General features: G+C 40.4%; 1 long non-coding RNA gene across 1 annotated transcript in view; it reads left to right on the forward strand.

Annotated features, from left to right (window-relative positions):
- The first annotated feature begins 477 nt into the window (after positions 1-477).
- Positions 478-18,420, forward strand: part of LOC148514819 (uncharacterized) — a 30,122-nt gene continuing 12,179 nt past the window's right edge. The window contains exon 1 of the long non-coding RNA XR_015879455.1: positions 478-560. This is a non-coding gene — a long non-coding RNA (uncharacterized LOC148514819). The remainder of the gene's footprint in view (positions 561-18,420) is intronic.

Raw genomic sequence — 18,420 nt, forward strand, 5'->3', positions numbered from 1 at the left:
GTCAAAAGCAGCAGAGAGATCTAGAAGAATTAGAAGTGTATGGACCCTAATACAGTTTTGTCAACATTCTAAACATGTCGACATTTCATCAGTGTCGACAGGGTGAATGTCAAAATGGTCAAAGCAGACATGACAAGCATGCCGACATTACGACTATGTCAACATGATGAGTGTCGACAGAAACATCCCCAACCCCCATGCAAGACATGTATTATATACTACATACAGTATACACTTGACATACATACAGATACACAATGGAAATAAAATCTGTTAAGTATATTTATTTTATTATACTGTATATACAATATGTGCTTTTGCTGTGAATTCTATATATGTGAACATACCCTGACCTGATGATAAAAGTGTTTGTTTCAGTCTGTCACTTTCAGGAAAACAAAACTTAGAAGAACCCCCACCCCCTGATTCAGCCCAACCCAGCCCAGATCCTATGACTACTACACACACAGTCCCTCAGGCACACTCACTGCTAACAGCAGAGACAGAGAGAATATTGTGAAGCATCAGCCCTTGTAAAGGAAACGTGGTAATGACATCAGGTCAGTATTACAGGAGATGATTCTCAGATGCTGGGTGTCTCTCAGTTACATTGTTATCATGTTGTGTTGTTACATTGAGGAGTCGGGCAGTCAGATTAGTACACTACATTAGGCAGCGGTGGGAAGTTGCTCAAAATATCAATGAGGAAGGGATCAAGGCAGCAAAATTGGGAACATTGTGGGCAGAGGCGTATCTATAATGGTTGCAGGGTGTGGGTCCAGGGGGGCCCGCACCGCACACCCTGCACTCATATTATATTTACCTCTCCGGAGTCTCACGTCGGCTCCGGTGTCTGCGCCTGTGAAAAAGGCGGCAACCATTTTCCCGTTGTTTGTGCATGTGCAGTATAGAGAAAATGGGCGCTGCAGCCATTTTCCCGGTGACCTGCGCTATAGACTCTGGGCATACTCTAGTGCCCAGAGTCTATAAGTACGGCACTGGCTGTGCACCGCTTAGTGTACTGCTGACAGCCGGATGGAGAGGAGGGGGCCCATGACAGAGACTGTACACAGAACCCTCCTCTCTAAAAATGGCCCTGATTGTGGAGTCAATCCTATTATGTGCGAAGGGTGTGGGTTGCCATTACAATGCCAGCAATGGACCAGCCCCTCGCTCCCTTCGATACCTACTCCGAGCCCAAATTAACTGAATTTTGCTTGGAACCCTATGGGGCTGTAAGCAAAATTCTGTGAATCCAGGCTGCAGTAAAGTACGGCCATTGCAGCGACTTTCTCGCTGGTGCTAATTGGATTGACCCTCTGTGTGTCTGCATAGCAGGACAGTTATTTACCCACAGGAGGTCATTGTATTGTGCCCCGGTACAGACTAGGAAAACTGCATCACAGAATACTGGTGGCAGATAATGGACAAGTCTCAGCATAAAACATCCTCAGGGGTAAATTTACTAAAGTGACAGTTTTTGGAAGTGGAGATGTTTCCCATAGCAATCATTCAGATTCTACTTAACATTTAACTAGCACCTTCAAGAAGATAAAAGTTCAAATCTGATGGATGCATTGGGTGTATACTAGGGTGGTGTTTCAGGAGGGGTAGGCAGGACTTTCAGGAGGGGTTAAATAGGCAGCAGCATTTATGCTCTGTGGCTAGTTTGGTTAGGTTTATACCTGCTGAATGCTGTTGCATTACTAATTTGCCACAAGGAAAAAGAAAAAGAGGTAGTATATCGGTGCACAAGTCGATTGGTTACAAATTACTTAAAACATAACTTTTATTAGATATGTATTATAATATATATCACCCCTCTAGGGAAATAAAGCAGCAAAGTATTAAAATATATAGAGAAAGAAGAAATTACAATTAAAATTAAACTGAGGGTCTTCTCTTTAATGGGTTTATTAATCAATATCCTCTAGTGAGGAGATCAAATATCTCATCTGTGATCGGATATAGTTTAAATTATACGTCTGTTATTGATCCATATCTTGGATCTCCTATGTGATCTCCCACAGTATATAATTTGTATAATCTATAAAATTTGTAGATTATACTCCAAATGTTGCAGATTCAGCTGCTTCTATAATATCGGCACCTTCATATCAATTAACATTTACAAATTGTATTCAAAACATCGATGTTATGCCGATTAAATCATTGGTCCAATTATCGCTATACTAATGTTTGGGTTGCCTCTATAAATAGGCAAATAGATCCCTGATGTTGCGCAACGCTTGTACGTCGATTAATACCTGCAGATTATATAACTGCAGTAAAAAAAAAAAAAAAAAACACTACAGCCACTTTATCATAAATCTCAATGAATAACAGTATTCAATTTGAATCTCAATATTATAGATTCAGTTGTTGAAATATCAGCAGCTTTGTATCTTATATAGTATCAGCCGTTTACTATCAATTATCATTTGAGAGTTGTATCGCTGGAATCAAAAAATCGATGTTATACCCATTAAATCATTGGTCCAATCATCACTTTATTGGTATTAAGATTACCTTTATGTATAGGCGAATACGTCCCTGATATTTAAATATCTTTATAGAGCTGCTTCTATACTATCTGCAACTTTAACATTTACAGGTTATATTGCCAGATTCAAAACATCGATGTTATACCGAATATATCAATGAACCACTCATCACTATACTGATATTAAGGTTGCCTCTGTATGTAGGCAAATAGATCCCTAAAAATGAGCAACATTGATACATCGATTCATCTCTGCAGATTATGTTGCTGCAGTTAAAAAAAAAAAAAAAAAGACTACAGCCACTTTGTCATAAGTCACGACAATTGGCAGTGTTTGGTTTGGATCCAATTGTAGCAGATTCAGTTGCTTTTAAAGTATCAGCAACTTTGTATCTTCTATAATATCTGCAACTGAAAAAACGATGTTGTGCCCATTAAATCATTAATCCAAATGTTGCTTTGTTGGTATTTAAGTTGTCTTTGTATATAGTTGAATGTGTCTCTGATATTTAGATATCTTTTTAAATAAAGTTTTTACATCGATCAATACCTGCAAATTATCTTGCTGTGGTCAAAAACATCGATGTCACACACCAGGTACTGACAGCAGTCTAATAAGCTATCATGTTAGGTTACCTGCATATTAAAGCAGAAATCCATCAATATGTTACTTCTATGTAGCAATATTGAATTTCCTTTGTGTGTCAATGGAATCAATTATCTTACTGTGGTCAAAAACAATGTCGTCACACCAGGTATTGATAGCAGTCCAATAAGCTATCATTTTAGATTACCTGCACGTTTAAGCGGAAATCCATCAGTATGTTATTTCTATGTAGCGATATTGAGTTGCCTTTATGTCTCAGTGTATATTCATTATTATCTTTATCATATATTAACGCAAACAGACAATACAAGTATTAATGTCCCTTAATGTCTCATACATATGAAATCTCCGATCACAGATGGAGTTAATTGCAGTCACATTCGCTGCTTTAATGCATCTGTTGTACTAACAATGAATGCTATATTGATTGCAATACATAAGCCTACGATCACAGATAGGGTTAATTGCAGTCACATTCGCTGCTTTAATGCATCTGTTGTACTGACAATGAATGCTATATTGATTGCAATACATAGAAAGTCTACGATCACAGATAGGGTTAATTGCAGTCAAATTCGCTGCTATGCATCTGTTGTACTGACAATGAATGCTATATTGTTGCAATACATAGAAAGTATACGATCACAGATGGGGTTAATTGCAGTCACATTCGCTGCTATAATGCATCTGTTGTACTGACATTGAATGCTATATTAATTGCAATACATAGAGAATCTGTGATCACAGATGGAGTTAGTTGCAGTCACATTCACTGCTATAATGCATCTGTTGTACTGACAATGAATGCTATATTGATTGCAATTGTTTGGTTGGTCATTTGTTGAACATATTAAGATATAACCCAGCGTGCATCTAATAGTGAAGCCATAATAGGCATAATATCTTTGCATGCACAGAGAGACCCTCAGAGAGGTCCTATGCGCATTTCACTAGTGGCTTTTTCAAAGGATCAACCCGATGGGTATGTCTCTGGGGTTTAAATACCCTTACCTATTCCTTTCCGGCCAATCGGTGCTCCGCAAAAATGGAGATTGTGAGGCAGGAATAAACATTGCTTGCCAATTCATTCATCAGGCCAAAGCAATAGAGTGTGGAAGTGATGATTCTATTAAGATGAGCCTATGGATTTAATACCGCTCATCCATCCATTGTATGAAATAAGGAATTTATATGATGTTATTATAGAATTAGCAATCCATTATGCCAGACAATATAGTATTAGTGAAGATATTGTTCCCAATATGAACTAATCATATTACACTCATTACCCAAAGAATAACCTCCTACAATTATGCCTAATATTTATTCATTTATTGGTTTGTACTCATAAGTGTGTGTGTATATGTGTAAACATACTTATCTTAGGTGCCTAATGTGTGTTAAGAAAAAAAAAAAAAAACCTGTGAAAGTGCAAAGATTATATTAAGAGAGACAATAAAAGAAATAACGTATGACTCTCATAGTGGTGACAAATGATACATACATATACTAATTAAAAATCATAAAGTGAAACTCCTAATTAAATATATACCAAATAAATTAATGGGTGATTTATTTATCTATACAATTATGAATAAAAAAATAAATAAATAAATAAATAAATAATAATAAAAAAAAAAGAATAAATAGAAAAATACCAATAGGAATAAAAATATTAACCCCTAGTGCATAGTGAGATAGATATAAATGTGATACCCTCATTAGGATAATATTTAATTTGACAAGGCATTACTGATATTGTCACGGGATACCCTTTCTTTTTTAAAACCAAGATTATATATCCAGAGTTGATTATCCAAAATTAATTCACAGGAAGGCAGAATAATTGTTCCTCTCATTCAAACCCCAGGGATGAACACTTCCAATCAAAAATATGAGCCGTGCTTCTCTTTTGAGAAGTTGTTTAGTCATCTCTCCTCCCCTATTGTCAGTTTTAATTTTTTCCATTATAAATGCCTTCAATAGACGAGGATTACTTTGATGGTAAAGTAAAAAATGCTTGGCTACTGTGGTTAATGTTTTAAACTTTTTTTGATCTGCATCTGCATTACGAATATTACCTGCATGTTCTAACAGTCTTTGTTTAAAAGGTCTGCTAGTCATGCCGATATATCGGAGATTACAAGGACACATCAAACAATATATGACGTTCCTTGAGTTACAGTTGAGAAACTCTTTAATTTGCCACATGTGATTATACTTATCTGAAAATTGTTTTGTGTTGACCATATGCTGACATGCCTTACAGTGTCCGCAACTAAAAAAAACCCTTTGTTTTTATTCCAGTGGTTTGTTCTGATCTAAAATGGCTGTGTACCAAAGAGTCTCTCAAATTTCTGGATCTTCTCCAGCAAATTTGTACTCTGTCTCCAATGAAGGTGGCTAGATCAGAATCTGCCTTCAAAACATGCCAATGACGTTGAATAATCTCTCTGATTTGTTGGTTCTCCTGACAAAATGTGCCAATAAATCTTATTGGTTGTTGTTCCTGTTTCCTTGTCCTTGAATTGGACTTAGGATGAATTAACACCTCTCTTTTTTGCGCTTGGGCTAAGTGTAAGGCTTTTTGTGTGGATCTTTTGCTATATCCTCTTGCCCTTAGCCTCTTGTCTAGTTCTTTAGCTCTCAATTTGAAGGTTTCTTCCTCACCACAATTCCTATGAGTTCTTAAGAATTCCTCTTTTGGTATACCCATAATAACTGATCTTGGGTGGGAACTTGTAGCATGTAGGATACTGTTTGTGGCTGTTGGTTTTCTATACATGTCAGTGATAAGATGACCATCTTCTTTGACAGATATGGATAGATCCAAAAAATTCACTGTCCTTTGGCTAATTTCCATCGTCAGTCTTAAATTCAAGGTATTCAAGTTAAGGATGGATATATACTCCTCAAATTTTTCTTTTTCTCCATCCCATATAATGAAGAGGTCATCTATATAGCATAGCCAAAGAAGGACATGCTGGGTATGATGTTCGTTAATTTCCGTGAAGACGTGTTCCATTTCCCACCAACCCATGTATAAATTAGCATAGGTCGGTACGCACGCTGTCCCCATAGCAGTCCCTCTCTCCTAACTTTTTTTGATCTGCATCTGCATTACGAATATTACCTGCATGTTCTAACAGTATTAGGCTCATATTTTTGATGGGAAGTGTTCATCCTTGGGGTTTGAAAGAGAGGAACAATTATTCTGCCTTCCTGTGAATTAATTTTGGATAATCAACTCTGGATCTATAATCTTGGTTTTAAACAAGAAAGGGTATCCCGTGACAATATCAGTAATGCCTTGTCAAATTAAATATTATCCTAATGAGGGTATCACATTTATATCTATCTCACTATGCACTAGGGGTTAATATTTTTATTCCTATTGGTATTTTTCTATTTATTCTTTTTTTTTTTTTTTATTTATCTTTATTCATAATTGTATAGATAAATAAAACACCCATTAATTGATTTGGTATATATTTAATTAGGAGTTTCACTTTATGATTTTTAATTAGTATATTTATGTATCATTTGTCACCACTATGAGTCATACGTTATTTCTTTTATTCTCTCTCTTAATATAATCCTTGCACTTTCACAGGTTTTTTTTTTTTTTTCTTAACACACATTAGGCACCTAAGATAAGTATGTTTACACATATACACACACACTTATGAGTACAAACCAATAAATGAATAAATATTAGGCATTAATTGTAGGAGGTTATTCTTTGGGTAATGAGTGTAATATGATTAGTTCATATTGGGAACAATATCTTCACTAATACTATATTGTCTGGCATAATGGATTGCTAATTCTATAATAACATCATATAAATTCCTTATTTCATACAATGGATGGATGAGCGGTGTTAAATCCATAGGCTCATCTTAATAGAATCATGACTCACACACTCTATTGCTTAGGCCTGATGAATGAATCGGCAAGCAATGTTTATTCCTGCCTCACAATCTCCGTTTTTGCAGAGCGCCGATTGGCCGGAAAGGAATAGGTAAGGGTATTTAAACCCCTGAGACATGCCCATCTCGTTGATCCTTTGAAAAAGCCACTAGCGAAATGCGCATCGGACCTCTCTGAGGGTCTCTCTGTGCGTGCAAAGATATTATGCCTATTATGGCTTCACTATTAGATGCACGCTGGGTTATATCTTAATATGTTCAACAAATGACCAACCAAACAATTGCAATCAATATAGCATTCATTGTCAGTACAACAGATGCATTATAGCAGCGAATGTGACTGCAGCTAATTCCATCTGTGATCGCAGATTCTCTATGTATTGCAATTAATATAGCATTCAATGTCAGTACAACAGATGCATTAAAGCAGCGAATGTGACTGCAATTAACCCCATCTGTGATCGTAGACTTTCTATGTATTGCAATCAATATAGCATTCATTGTCAGTACAACAGATGCATTATAGCAGCGAATGTGACTGCAATTAACTCCATCTGTGATCGGAGATTTCCTATGTATATGAGACATTAAGGGACATTAATACTTGTATTGTCTGTTTGTGTTAATATATGACAAAGATAATAATGAATATACACTGAGACATAAAGGCAACTCAATATCGCTACATAGAAATAACATACTGATGGATTTCCGCTTAAACGTGCAGGTAATCTAAAATGATAGCTTATTGGACTGCTATCAATACCATCAATGTTTTTGACCATGCAAAGATATTATGCCTATTATGGCTTCACTATTAGATGCACGCTGGGTTATATCTTAATATGTTCAACAAATGACCAACCAAACAATTGCAATCAATATAGCATTCATTGTTAGTACAACAGATGCATTATAGCAGTGAATGTGACTGCAACTAACTCCATCTGTGATCACAGATTCTCTATGTATTGCAATTAATATAGCATTCAATGTCAGTACAACAGATGCATTATAGCAGCGAATGTGACTGCAATTAACCCCATCTGTGATCGTATACTTTCTATGTATTGCAACAATATAGCATTCATTGTCAGTACAACAGATGCATAGCAGCGAATTTGACTGCAATTAACCCTATCTGTGATCGTAGACTTTCTATGTATTGCAATCAATATAGCATTCATTGTCAGTACAACAGATGCATTAAAGCAGCGAATGTGACTGCAATTAACCCTATCTGTGATCGTAGGCTTATGTATTGCAATCAATATAGCATTCATTGTTAGTACAACAGATGCATTAAAGCAGCGAATGTGACTGCAATTAACTCCATCTGTGATCGGAGATTTCATATGTATGAGACATTAAGGGACATTAATACTTGTATTGTCTGTTTGTGTTAATATATGATAAAGATAATAATGAATATACACTGAGACATAAAGGCAACTCAATATCGCTACATAGAAATAACATACTGATGGATTTCCGCTTAAACGTGCAGGTAATCTAAAATGATAGCTTATTGGACTGCTATCAATACCTGGTGTGACATCAATGTTTTTGACCACAGTAAGATAATTGATTCCATTGACACACAAAGGAAATTCAATATTGCTACATAGAAGTAACATATTGATGGATTTCTGCTTTAATATGCAGGTAATCTAACATGATAGCTTATTAGACTGCTATCAGTACCTGGTGTGTGACATCGATGTTTTTGACCACAGTAAGATAATTTGCAGGTATTGATCGATGTAAAAACTTTATTTAAAAAGATATCTAAATATCAGAGACACATTCATCTATATACAAAGACAACTTAAATAAAAACAAAGCAACATTTGGATTAATGATTTAATGGGCACAACATCGTTTTCTCAGTTGCGGATATTATAGAAGATACAAAGTTGCTGATACTTTAAAAGCAACTGAATCTGCTACAATTGGATCCAAACCAAACACTGCCAATTGTCGTGACTTATGACAAAGTGGCTGTAGTCTTTTTTTTTTTTTTTTTAACTGCAGCAACATAATCTGCAGAGATGAATCGATGTATCAATGTTGCTCATTTTTAGGGATCTATTTGCCTACATACAGAGGCAACCATAATATCAGTATAGTGATGAGTGGTTCATTGATATATTCGGTATAACATTGATGTTTTGAATCTGGCAATATAACCTGTAAATGTTAAAGTTGCAGATAGTATAGAAGCAGCTCTATAAAGATATTTAAATATCAGGGACGTATTCGCCTATACATAAAGGTAATCTTAATACCAATAAAGTGATGATTGGACCAATGATTTAATGGGTATAACATCGATTTTTTGATTCCAGCGATACAACTCTCAAATGATAATTGATAGTAAACGGCTGATACTATATAAGATACAAAGCTGCTGATATTTCAACAACTGAATCTGTAATATTGAGATTCAAATTGAATACTGTTATTCATCAAAATTTATGATAAAGTGGCTGTAGTGTTTTTTTTTACTGCAGTAATATAATCTGCAGGTATTAATCGACGCACAAGCGTTGCGCAACATCAGGGATCTATTTGCCTATTTATAGAGGCAACCCAAACATTAGTATAGCGATAATTGGACCAATGATTTAATCGGCATAACATCGATGTTTTGAATACAATTTGTAAATGTTAATTGATGTGAAGGTGCCGATATTATAGAAGCAGCTGAATCTGCAACATTTGGAGTATAATCTACAAATTTTATAGATTATACAAATTATATACTGTGGGAGTTAACATAGGAGATCCTAGATATGGATCAATAACAGACGTATAATTTTAAACTATATCCGATCACAGATGAGATATTTGATCTCCTCACTAGAGGATATTGATTAATAAACCCATTAAAGAGAAGACCCTCAGTTTAATTTTAATTCTAATTTCTTCTTTCTCTATATATTTTAATACTTTGCTGCTTTATTTCCCTAGAGGGGTGATATATATTATAATACATATCTAATAAAAGTTATGTTTTAAGTAATTTGTAACCAATCGACTTGTGCACCAATATACTACCTCTTTTTCTTTTTCCTTTTTGTATCTATGTATAACGGTAGTTGGTAGCACACCACCCATATATACATTTCTGGATAATAAATAATGATAGTATGTTTATAGGGTGGTTGTCGAATAGAATTTGTGCGGTGTTCTACATTTTTTATATGTACATTACTAATTTGCTCTGGTTTGTTCTTGGCTTGCCTTAAGTTTCTCTTGTGATAAATCCCTTTCACTATTGAGTGATGCATACAGTATGCTGGAGTTGTGTGATGTTAGCTGATAGGGAGAGGTCCCAGAATCAGAGCAGGGTTCGCTCATGTTGGACAAAGGAGTGGCTGCTGTGGAATGATTCTCTCTCTCTCTTTCACATGCCACTGCTTATGGAGATTAGGGAGAACAAATCGGATAACTACTGGAATTTTTTGCGGATGGGTGACATCACCTTCAGGAATTGGAAGGTGATGCCTTACATCCGGAGGCAGGATACCAATGTCACAACCCTGGCTAGTTTTTACCTTTGCTTTGAGACTTACCTCTGCCAGCTGCTCCATGGATCTGTGTTTGTAATTCACCTGGGAGATCTGCTCTGAATCATGCTGGTGGTAACATTTCTGTGTGTGCAGACTGCTCTCCTTCCCACAGTGATTAGCCACCAGGACTCTCCTCTGTCTGTGAGCATTGCTAGTCTTAATTGGAATCACAGGTTTGGTCCTGATTCTCAAGGGCTGCAGAGATGATTACTCCCTCTGCATGTTATGCCTTCCACCACTCAGAATACTACTGCCAGACCACCTGTCCGTATCCTCCAATTGCTGCCAGACCCAGGGTATATATATCCTCCCCTGATAGCATTCTGAGCCTGAACATCTCATTATGTTCTGTGGTGTACAGCTTATGCTATAGCTGTACCTCTGAGTACAAGAGTATCCCAGGCTTCTGCTGGTTCCTAGACCAGTTCTATCTGAAAACCTGCTGTGTCCAGCAATCCTGCTACCGCCATCTCCATTCGGCTTCCCAAGCCGCAACCAGTAGCTTCCATGCTACCATCTATCAACTACAGCTCCCTAGCCGCAAAAAGTAGCTTCCATGCTACCATCTATCATCCACGGCTCCCAAGCCGCCACCAGTAGCTTCCACGCTACCATCTATCAACTACGGCTCCCAAGCCACAACAAGTAGCTTCCATGCTACCATCTATCATCTACGGCTCCCAAGCTGGAACCAGTAGCTTTCACACTATCATCTATCATCTACGGCTCCCAAGCCACAACAAGTAGCTTCCTTGCTACCACCAACCACCTACAGCTCCTTAGCCACAAAAAGTAGCTGCCTCGCTACCACAATCATCTACGGCTCCCTAGCCACTCCAAGTAGCTACCGAGCTACCATCAGTCTCCTTACGGCTACCCAGCTGCACCTAGTAGCTCCCGTGCTACCACCGTTCACCTCACGGCTCACTAGCCGCACTAAGTAGCTCCTGAGCTACCACCACTCACCTTAAAACTTCCTAGCCATTCCACGTAGCTCCCGTGCTACCATCAGTCTCTACATGGCTTCCCAGCTGCACCAAGTAGCTTCCATGCTACCATCTGTCTGCAAGCCTATCTACTGGTACCCTCTCCAGCTCAGAAAGCCTTCCTGCCGGTCCCAGTCCGGTTCCTCCAAGTTCCTTCTGGTCCCACTCCAACGTTTCAAGTTTCCAGTTCCAGTCATTCATCATCAAAGGCAGTTCTCACTGCTATCCAAATTTTATGTTAAAAGAGCTATTCACATTACCCATGGTTCCAGTCAAGTCGGTCTCCGCTGAATCCGGTTCATCACCAGAGTCAGGTAAATCACAAACACCAATTTTGACAGTATGTTGAGGCCTAACGATGGTGGCGGATCAAGCACCTAATCCTGGATCAAGTACTTTCCATAACCTGATCACTCGCTTGGATTCACAGGAGGCGGTACAGCATCAAGTACTACAGCTTCTGCAAATTCTGACTAACCAGCTAGATGATACCCCAATCTTACCTGAACCCCTAACTATCTTCCATCAACTGCTGGAACAGCTACAGGCTGTACTCAGCAAAATTTGTCAGGTCATTCCTGAATTTCTTAGAGCTACCTCTTTCTTAACTAGAACCTCTGTCTTGGATTCTCTAAGAACCAAAGATTCTTCCATGCCAAGTAAAGTGAGAAATCGAAGCTACCCGCACCCAAAATCTCTGTGGCTGAACACCAGCGGCGTAATGATTTACATCTCTGTCTCTATTGTGGAGCTTCTGACCACTTTATCAAAGACTGTTCCCTTTGCAATTCCAGCAGTAATACCATGTATCAATGTTCTGGTCCCATCCTGGATTCTGCCTGTTCCGGTCCCATCCCAGATTCTGCCTGTTCCGGTCCCAGCCTGGATTCTGCCTGTTCCGGTCCCAGCCCGGATTCTGCCTGTTCCGGTCAAAGCCAGGATTCTGCCTGTTCCGGTCCCAGCCCGGATTCTGCCTGTTCCGGTCCCGTCCCAGATTCTGCATGTTCCGGTCCCGTCCCAGATTCTGCCTGTTCTGGTCCTGTCCCGGATTCTGCCTGTTCCGGTCCCATCCCGGATTCCTGCCTTTTCCAGTCTCAGCCTGGATTCTGTTTGTCCCAGTAGGGGACTCCAGTTGGCATCCCCAGGAGGGGTCTCCAGAGTCTCAACCCCAGGAGGGCCCTCAAGTCTCATAACCCAAGAAGATTCAAAAAAATAAAATTTAAGAGAAGAACAGTAAAAAAAACAAAAAAAACAAAACAGATTGGAATTGCAGGTCTGAAATACAAGAAACGTTAGCACACAATAGATTGTGGAAGACTGTTTGCAAACCCAACCCTAATAAAGTGACCATGTAGCACCCAATGTTTGACCATGTAGCACCCAATGGTTTGAGTCACTCACCCCAGGAGGAAGTCTCTGTCCTCGCATCCCAAAAGGGTGGTTCATGTTCCATACCCCAAAAGGAAAAGTTGAGTCAGCTTCCCCAGAAGGGGATTTTGGGTCCTATAATGCAATATGGAGTGTCAAGTTCTGTACTCCAGGAGAGGGCCTTAAGTCTCTCACCCCAGGAGAGGGTTACAAGAGTTATGCCCCAGGAAGGGGCCTCAAGTCTCATACCCCAGGATGGGGTTTCTAGTGCTATTCCACAGGAGGGGAATTCAAGTGCCTCACTCCAGAAGGGGATCTCAAGTCTTGCACCCCAGCAAGGGGTCTCAAGACTCATGCCCCAGGAGGGGGTTCCAAGTCTCATACCCCAGGAGCGGGTTACAGGTTCCAGTTCCCAGGGAGAAGTGTCATGTACTACTAATCCTGATCATGGCTCCTGTTCAGCATTTCCTGAAAATATCGTTCCAGGGGATGACAGTTTCTGTAGTCTGTTCTCAGCCTCGATTGTTGAAGCTGCTGTCACTGGCTCCTCAGGACTCCTTCCAGTTCCTTTAGTTGGTCCAAGTACCAAACAGCTGTCAACTTCAGTTGTTTTGACTCCTCATCAATCGGAGCATCCTCAAGTCTCTTCCAGCCCTGTACTTGAATGTGCTCCACAATCCTCGAACACACAAACTTCATCGGATACTCCAGGATGCATATATTTTGATGGGGACTTATAGCAATACTTTGCATTACTGGAGCAATGTGCTGCAATCGTGGAAGCAGATCCAGCTTGTGGTATCACTCCTACCAACTTTACTAAGTACCTTTTCTCTTCCTTTAGAGGTAAGGCGTAGGACTGGGCCAATCCTTTCATCGAATCTAAAGATCCTATGCTTCTAAAAATAAAGACTTTCAGTGAAGCTGTTATTAAAGAATTTGGTCTTAAACCTGTCAAACAAAATTCTAGTCTAGTTCTCAGTTCTGAAAATTGGTCCAAGCAGTCTGTTGGTTCTACTAAGGAATCATCCTCTGCTGAGTCCTCCACTTCCCTGAAATCTGAAAAAGGTCAAGTTTTCAAGGGCCAACGTGCTGAATTCGAAGCATCCAAGGAAAGTGGCACTATAGAATTGGCATCTCTGAACATGAGATGTGCGCCCACCTCCTTGTCCTTTTCATACTGCAGTACCTCCCAAAACACCATCAAAATTGGTCATGTTTCGCTTAGTTCCTCCCAGGAGTCCTATCAATGTTCAAGTCCTACTAAACCTTCCATTTTACCTTTAAATACTGACTCGGAGTCTGAACTCGATCCTGCATATGATAATTCTATATTCCCTGAAAACCATCTACCATTTGACCCTGTCCTTTCCAGTCGTGTATTTCCACAGGAGTTACCAGAGATCCCATGTCTGTTGGTTGGCACAAAACATTCTTCCAGCAGAAAGAAGAATTGACGAAGGTCTTGAACCATCTCCTTTGCAGAATTTCCACTCCTGGTATCCCAATAAATGTAAGAATTAAGAAGATGTCTAAAGAGATGTTTCAAGAGTGATTGTGTCCCTATGTTTGAAGCTCCTGCAATGTCATGTTTGGAAGAAAGTTTTTTCAGTTTTCTGGGTGTCTCATTTTTTTCATGTTCTCCTATGTATTTATTTGGGTGTTCAGAGTCCACCCATGAAGAGGGGGGTACTGTCACAACCCTGGCTAGTTTTTACCTTTGCTTTGAGACTTAACTCTGCCAGCTGCTCCATGGATCTGTGTTTGTAATTCACCAGAGAGATCTGCTCTGAATCATGCTGGTTGTAACATTTCTGTGTGTGCAGACTGCTCTCCTTCCCACAATGATTAGCCACCTGGACTCTCCTCTGTCTGTGAGCATTGCTAGTCTTAATTGGAATCACAGGTGTGGTCCTGATTCTCAAGGGCTGCAGAGATGATTACTCCCTGTGCATGTTGTGCCTTCCACCACTCAGAATACTACTGCCAGACCACCTGTCCGTATCCTCCAATTGCTGCCAGACCCAGGGTATATCCTCCCCTGATAGCATTCTGAGCCTGAACATCTCATTACGTTCCATGGTGTACAGCTTATGCTATAGCTGTACCTCTGAGTACAAGTGTATCCCAGGTTCCTGCTGGTTCCTAGACCTGTTCTATCTGAAAACCTGCTGTGTCCAGCAATCCTGCTACTGCCATCTCCATTCAGCTTCCCAAGCCGCAACCAGTAGCTTCCATGCTACCATCTATCAACTACAGCTTCCAAGCCGCAACAAGTAGCTATCACGCTACCACCAACCACCTACGGCTCCCTAGCCGTGACAAGTAGCTTTTTCGCTACCATCAACCATCTATGGCTCCCTAGCCGCACCAAGTAGCTCCCGTGCTACTATCGCTCACCTCACGGCTCACTCGAAACACCTCATAGCTCCCGTGCTACCATCAGTCTCTACACGGCTTCCCTGCCGCACCAAGTAGCTCCCGTGCTACCACCGTTCACCTCACGGCTCACTAGCCACACCAAGTAGCTCCCGAGCTACCACCGCTCACCTTACAACTCCCTAGCCACTCCATGTAGCTCCCGTGCTACCATCAGTCTCTACACGGCTTCTCAGCCGCAACAAGTAGCTTCCATGCTACCATCCATCTGCAAGCCCATCTACTAGTACCCCGTCCAGCTCAGAAAGCCTTCCTGCCGGTCCCTGTCCGGTTCCTCCAAATTCCTTCTGGTCCCACTCCAACGTTTCAAGTTTCCAGTTCCAGTTATTCATCATCAAAGGTAGTTCTCACTGCTATCCAATTCTTATGTTAAAAGAGCTATTCATGTTACCCCTTCTTCCAGTCAAGTCGGTCTCCGCTGAATCCGGTTCATCACCAGAGTCAGGTAAATCACAAACACCAATTGTGACAACCAAGCTGCGGAGGGCCATTCCTCACATGGAGAGGTATTAGAACCATTAGTGTAAAAGTTAAATGTGCAAAGTGGTGCAATAATGCAATGATACAGTACTGTAGGTATAATATGTGCATACAATTACATACAGTACGTACAGTAAATACAATTTAAGGTGCGGAATATTACAGTACTGTGTACAGTATATCAGCCTAAAATATGCCATAATATACTGTATGAATATAAAAAAATTATAATTTCATTCAGAATATACAGTACAGTACAATAGACCTGACCCTCACACATACTGTACTGTGTAGGGCAGTACATAAAAGACAAATAAAAAATGATACCGGTATATTATTTAATATTCCGCACCTTACATTGTATTTACTGTACGTACTGTATACAGTATAATTGTATGCACATACAGTACAGTATTATACTGTACTGTACCTCATTGCATTATTGCACTTCTTTGCATATTTACTTTAACTTTTACACTAATGCTTCTAATGGTATAGTACACACTAAGGGCCTAATTCAGACCCGCTCGCAAGCGCTGAGCGCTTGCAAGCGGGTCGATGTTAACCCAGTGCGCATGCGCACGACGGAGGCGGCTCCGTCATGTGCATGCGCAAGACCCGGGTCTCGCTACAAAGGGGGCGTGCTGTCAATGGTGAGTGACAGCACACCCCCCTTTGGTTTGTGTGCCAGGGGTGTGGCTGGCCAGACGGAGGCTTTCTCATGGGAACGCCTACCGTCTGGGGCCGGCCCCACTGACATCACAAGTGATGTCAGTGGGAGTGCTCTTGGCTCTGATAGAGCCAAAAGCACTCCAGGGCTTGCTGCAGACAAGACCCTACCACAAGGGTCTCATCGCAAGCCTGATCTTTTTCGCCACTCGCTATAGCTGTGGGTGGTCACCCACAGCAATGCGAGCGGCCAGGAGGCCGCTAAAAAAAAACAGGGACGGCCCTGATTCAGAGCGAGCGCTCTGTCAGAGCGTCCGGCTTTGAATCAGGGCCAAAGTTTAAATTTATGTTATACAAATAGCACATTTGGCGCTCTATATCAGTTCCGCATATATACAGTATACAGTACTGTACTTTATATCAGGCATATGGTACTGTCATGACCAGGGCTAAACATACTGTACAGTAACGGCTAAAAAGTATTACACATTAAATTTCCTCACATTTACATCAGCAGATACAGTACTGTAATATGAAATGTGGCCTGCTGATGGAAACTAAGGGGCATATTTTGCAGGCTGTGTTTAATAAATTATAATTTTGAGCTTATTGGTGATATATATTTCCCAATTTTATCTCACATCAAGCTTTGATACATACAGTACAATATGTCCCTTAATACACAAAGATGCGTCTATGAAGGAGACAAACAGGACATTACACACAGCAGTATTACAACTGAAACTAAGATGACTGCTGCGGAAACACAAGATGGCCTCGAGGACAAGGGCTGAAAGGGGCAGTGGGAGACTAGGAAATGATCAGCGGTAAACGGTGTGTGATAGAAACTCGATACGCAAATCAGCATCTACGGGGACGGGGCACACTGAGGCAGCGGGATATTAAACACAGCAATATTGCGACTGAAACTAAGATGGCCGCTGAGCAAAACAAGATGGCGGCGGGGACAGGATGGTCACTCACGGGAGACTAAAAGGGGCAGCGGGCGGCTAGGAATCGATCAAAGGTATACGGTGTAGGGGACAGGGCATACTGAGGCAGCTGGATATTAAACACAGCAATATTGCAACTGAAACTAAGATGGCCGCTGAGCAAAACAAGATGGCAGCGGGGACAGGACAGTCACTCACGGGAGACTAATCCATCGGAGATGGCTGACAGCCACCATATCGCCAACCGTGTAATACAGAGAGCTCTCTCTCATACAGATCACACTACTTACTGGACATGAGAAATCACTATAGTGAGCAAGGTTGGAACAGCATCGACATTGTTGCAAGTTTGCGATGTAACACTATTTTGCACTCAAACGCAGTCAGTCAGTAACACAGAGAGCCTTCTCATAGACAGAGGCCACTCTCAGTTACTGCTCAAAAGACGTCACTATAGTGTGCAAGGCTGACTCCGCATCTACATTGTCGCAAGTTTGCGGTGTAGCGCTATTTTGCTCTTTAAATGCATAGTCAGTTTGTAATACAGAGACCTCTCTCTCATACTGTACAGAGTCCACTCACTACCAGTTTCTGCAGTTATGAAATCACTATTGTGTGGTGCAAAGTTCAACCGCACTGTCAATTTTTAAAATATAGTACAGACACATTCATAGCGGCACACTAGTTATCCTAGCAGATGGGGGATGGTGTCCTTGGCAGTGGTCACTATTCGTAGCCTTTTCAGGACACAAGGGCAGAGCTGACTACTTACAGTAAATGGATTAACAAAGCATCCTTTATTATGGTAATGACAGGCTCTTGTTTGCTTTGGGGGAAGGGACCTGATGCACTGTGTATGACTCTCGGCCCACTGGGCATGCACCAGAAATCCCATCGTAACCCTCCTA

This window comes from Taudactylus pleione, unplaced genomic scaffold (assembly GCF_031769625.1).
Source record: "Taudactylus pleione unplaced genomic scaffold, aTauple2 ptg000258l, whole genome shotgun sequence".
In the NCBI taxonomy this organism is placed as follows: Eukaryota; Metazoa; Chordata; class Amphibia; order Anura; family Myobatrachidae; genus Taudactylus; species Taudactylus pleione.